This window comes from Metopolophium dirhodum, chromosome 2, assembly GCF_019925205.1.
Source record: "Metopolophium dirhodum isolate CAU chromosome 2, ASM1992520v1, whole genome shotgun sequence".
NCBI classification, from domain to species: domain Eukaryota; kingdom Metazoa; phylum Arthropoda; class Insecta; order Hemiptera; family Aphididae; genus Metopolophium; species Metopolophium dirhodum.
This window is the reverse complement of record NC_083561.1, coordinates 32,993,120-32,998,800: the sequence shown is the minus strand read 5'-3', so window position 1 is coordinate 32,998,800 and position 5,681 is coordinate 32,993,120.

Sequence of the window (5,681 nt, the reverse complement as noted above, 5' to 3'; positions counted from 1 at the left end):
ATTGTTTTATAATAATATGTTAAGAATAAGATTAAGATTTGATTATCCTATAATCAGGCCCGTATCCTCTTAGGGTTGCAGGAAAATATTTAATTATAGGGCACCAACTATATTTTTATACATCAACTTCAAATTAAAAAACTGGTGTCTACACATGTTTGTTTTATTTAAAAACTACCGCCGAAGATGTTAAACACAGATCTTGATTTATTCTGCGATTTTTAACAAAATACCAATCGAAATAATATGTTTCATAGTAAATTAGCTAAGAAAATAAATTGTGTACTTACTTTTAAAATTTTATTTTATTTATATTTTATACAAAACATAAACCGTAAAAGTTTATTTTTTTAAATACTTTGAAATAAGTACACAAACAACTTATATTTTAATATTTGACTATGTGAGTAGACGTTGCGTTAATTTGCTGATCAAAGTTTCAAACACAGAGCATTTATGATTTGATCTCCATCTACTTGCTTTACTATAATGTTTAGTTCACAGTGCATTAAGAATAATGATTGTCTTGTACAATTGTGGTCCTTAATCGTGGTTTTAACAATTTTAGTTTCGAAAATGACGTTTCACGCGTCACTATTGTGTCAGAAGCAGAGTCAGTAAACAAAGTCAGAGTATAATATGATATTACTTATAATATTATTAAATACTATAATGATATTAAAAAAAGGAGAGGGGCGCTTATTTATCAATTGATCATGGGGCGCACCGGGAAAATTCCGGTATCCCAGTGGACCAGTACGGGCCAGTACGGCTAAACTAGTATAAATACAAGCATAAATATAGATTCAAACACGAATGTGTAATATTATTATAGTTATAGGTGTCAAGATATTTACACAATTATTATAATATAACATATAATATTATTAATTATTCATTCAATAATATTTCATTAATAATATTGCATAAGCCGAAGATTGTTCGACAGTATCATAATATTATGTGACCGGCAGCTACATTATATCGACTCTAATATTATAGTTGTTGAAGGGATCTGGCTCGATCGATCCCGGAACCGAATTTTCTTTTACGTTTACACGCACACTTACGCGTGGCATTACTGTCCTCGGTGATCTGTGCGTTGGATAAGTAGTTTCGAGTTCATTTTGTTCTCTGAGTACAGTGTGCACCGTTCTCAACATTGACAGAGCGTCGCCACCGGATAGAGGCTTCAACAGTACATCCGACTAGCCACTAGCCTATCCGGTAAATCGTGCATTGTTTCTTTTGATGGATTGAATGTTCGAATGCGTGTTCGAATGTGGTTGATGTTCAACACATTTACAAGGTAGAACAGTCGATCTGTATAAATTAATACAATAAACACATTTATACTAACATACATAATATTGTAACATATGATATCCGTTTACTCTTATGTATATCAAATAATGAGCATAGATAGTTAACAGACAATAATGAATAATAGAAATTGTAAGGAATACGAAATAATGTTATGTATTTGTACATCAATAATGATACACAACTAAGATAATGAAGGGGGTCAACTGCCTGCAATAGCGTTATTGTAAACCGACAATTACGTTATTTCGTGAGTAATATTTAAGATGACCACATCATATTATATGCGAATCGTCAGTCACATATAAGATAGTGGGAAATAAACATATCTATATATATAACGCACAAACATATATCATGTATATAAATATATTTTTGTACACGACACATAAACAGAAACAGGAACATAGTATCTAAATAAATGATTGACAACCATGGACACAGTAATAGGACTTTTGCCCAACTAAGCGTGCAGGATATAGATAACACTTTTTATGCAATACGGATAAGCCGATTGGAAAGGGGGAAGGTAGGAGAGTAGGAGACCCTTATAAAAGCAGACCTAAAACGGCCTGTATTCAGACGTGTTCAGTGTTCACCCATTGTTATCACAAGCATCTTCACGTCTCTCAGCACCTAAATTGTATTATTTGGACTTATAATAATTACACCAGAGTAAATCTTAATAAATGTCTTATCAATTCAACGAGTTATATTTTATTCAATCCAACACATAGAAAATAAATATATGGATAGGCCACGGCTATATTAAATATATTTGAGACCACGTTCCCGGAGGGGAAGGCGATTCAGGCTCCTTTATCCGTAGCCGTGATTGATACTCGATATAGGTATACTTTATTCGTTCCCCTCGGAGACCGCTGATAAGACCATTATGTCCTATTCATATCTTTATTATCTATGATCCAACAAGAAGAAATTCTCAACACAACGGTCTTGCTACCTGCAACCCGGTAAACCACACAAACAACCCGATTGTCAGTTTACCACAATATATACATGTATGGCATATAATTGGTAGGTATGTACATAGAACTGTATTACTGTATACACATAATAATAAATTGTGCAATATCAAATATCTTACACCAAAAGGACCTTGATTGTTGTTCAATTGATTTACAAACATGTCTGTAATTGTTTTATTGTGTAGAATCATTTTTGGTCCAGACATGTGTAAATAGAATGCCATTTTCGCAAACGTACAAAAAGCTTCCAAGTGACTGTCCCAAATTTTGGAACAACCCGCATATGTGTAGACAAACTGATCGCGTGTCTATACTATACATATTGTTGGGTCTGTAATTATTGTAATTAATACTGCTGCAAATTATTTTCAATTTGTTAAGTCATTATTATACATTTGAAATGATATTTTATTATAATTATGTATAATATTACCATGTGAACATTTTTCGAATATCAGTGTTTACCGCTTCTCAAAATCTAGTTGTTCAAAATTATGAATCAGTAATTATTACGGATACCAGTGGTGGAACCCGGTTAGGTTAGTGTACAACAAAGTAAAACTACGGCGATTGTGGGGGGACGGGCAAATGCCACCTTTTCCCCCTCAATTCACCACTGTAGGATACAATTAAACTGTAGTAGGTATAGTCTAACACTTTAATAATAATATTGTAAAATATAATAAAATGCGTATATCAATCGATTTTTCTTTATTTTAAATATTGAATGTACATGACATTTTATATACAAACATGATCCAAGTAAATAGCCTGTTTGTACTATAATTTTCTTTGCTAATAATTGGGATCCTCAAGTTATTGAGTACACCTCGAATTACAAGTGTTTGTGTATGTAATCCATATAACCATAATTTTTTAAGTACCTACCTAATTGTCTTTATCATAACTTGATATAGTTAATTAAAATTTGCTATCGATACATTGTTTTTCTGAGAGTTATTATTAAAAAAGGTTGTACGTAAGCCGGTTATTCTGTAACCAAAAAATCTAAAAATCTCAAAACATAAAAACACATTTTTTATGGTTATTTTATGTTCAAATTTAGAGGAAATTACATATTAAATAACCAAAAAAAAACGATTTTAGTTTATTTTGTTGTAGTTTTATAATATTAATTCAACTTAACGGCTACCGTAGTACCGTATTAACAATAACTAATAATGTAATAAGTCATAAGTAATAAATATATAAATATAATATAAAATATCCATACTGACAAACCGTCACCGCTCAGAATCGTTTTTCATATTCAATGATATTATATCATTGAATCCAAATTTAATACAATCCATTATACAGTGACCAACCTGTAACCTACTCTGCAGCAGAGCAACATGCACTTACCATTTTTTTATATATCTAAGGATTGAACATTATATAAAACAAGCTTTCACAACAGTTGGTTATTCTGAAACCAAAAAATCCCAAAAATATAGTTTTATAGTTATTTTATGCTTAAATTTGGACGAAATACATATTAAATAACCAGGAACAACGGTTTTAGTTATTTTATTTTAATTTAATAATACTAATTCAACTTACCGGCTACTGCATAAATAATAAGTAATAACTATTCATAGCTATAAATATGTTATAAAATAACCACACTGACAAACCGTCTCCGTTGTACCGTCTGTTTGGAGAATTTGTACATGGTTATTTATGTACTTTGAACGTCATAATATTATAACAAATAATACAATATATATGAATAAATTAAATACTACGAACATATAATAAAAAAATGTATTGTAACAATAAATACAGGTACCTATTCATATAATAAAAGTAAAAAACCAGTAGGTAGGTTGTAGGTATACTATAATCTAGTAATACATACATTATAAATAAGCAAAATAATTGTTATGACAGTTAGGTATGCATGTCTAAATACAAAAAAATAATGAAATATGGAAAAATTGTATAGGTTATTTGAAAAAGACAAAATAATTTATTTATTATTTGTTATTAATTATTGGTTATATGCATGAAATATGCAAAAAGAATGATATGGATATTTTATAACTTGAAAAATGATAATAAGTCCAAAAAAGGTAAAAAGAATGTTATGTTTTTGAACGAAAAATACAAAAAAAAATGTAATTAATTTATAATTTTGAAAAAGATAATAGCTAGGTCCGAAAGGGGTAAATACAATGCTATATGAAAAAGGTGATATATAGTAAAACATTATATTCATGTGTATTTGAAATTTGCATGAAAAATGCAAAAAAAAATTAATATACTAATAACTATGTCCTATAGACTAATTATTTGAAATAAGTTTAAAATATAAAAACTAAGATAATAATAAGTACTAAGAAGATAAAAAATATACAGTTAATAGTTGTTATAAGTTATAACTGTTATAGCCCATACAATAAAAAACCGAAATATAGATTCACTTTTTAATTTTTTTTTTATATAAGCCGCAACATCATCAATGATTTTTATCTTATGACACTATACAGTAATATTGTATTAATAGTTACAATGGTTTATGATACATTCAATATATTGTGTTGATTATGATGTATATTTAAACTTTTTTTGTGTGTTGCCTGGATCTGGACTCATTCCTGCTTCATCGAAATTCTCTGCGATGCCAAACTGGGCTCTAATATTACTAAAGTTTCAACAGTAGCTAATTTAATGTTTGACTGTTAGAATTTATTCGCATGTTTTGTATTAGCCTGTTTAGTCTCGGTCATAAGGTGTCTGTGAGTCAACCATAATGTGTGGCCGATTCGTGATCTATTTAGGATTACTTCCTGTCTTCTGTATAGTGGTATATGGTTAGCCATGGAAGGACTGGATTTTTTTCTTAATTGAGTTTGGTGTTGACGATTGGCCAGATGCGTTGCTATTGGTTTATGATGTGATTTTTTATAAGCCCTGGGCTGTATGGATGCGGATTTGGAGTGAGTCAGGAAAGGTGATAGTTTCATTTGAAGAGATGATGAGCTTTTTTCCGTGGCAAAATATGTTTAAATCATCGGAACTTAGGGAGGATTTTATGGGGAATTTAACTACTTCACATAGGTCGTTGATGGCGATGAGACAAAATGTTAAGTAGATGTTGGAAACTTGAGTTACACCATTTTTTTGTTTGAATACTCAGGAAAGGAAGCCGTTGATTTTTACTTGTAATGTTCTGTACGATAGAAATTTTTTTTATTTTGCCATTATTAAAAAGTAGTTTGTGTAATTTTTCCATATTGCGAGTACCTGGCAACATTATATAAGTTTGCTGTATCGAGGGAAACTAGCCCTAGAACTTTTTTGGTTTTGAAGGTTTTTAATAGTTCGTTTTAAATGCCTTGTAGATGGTTCGATGTTGTTCGATGA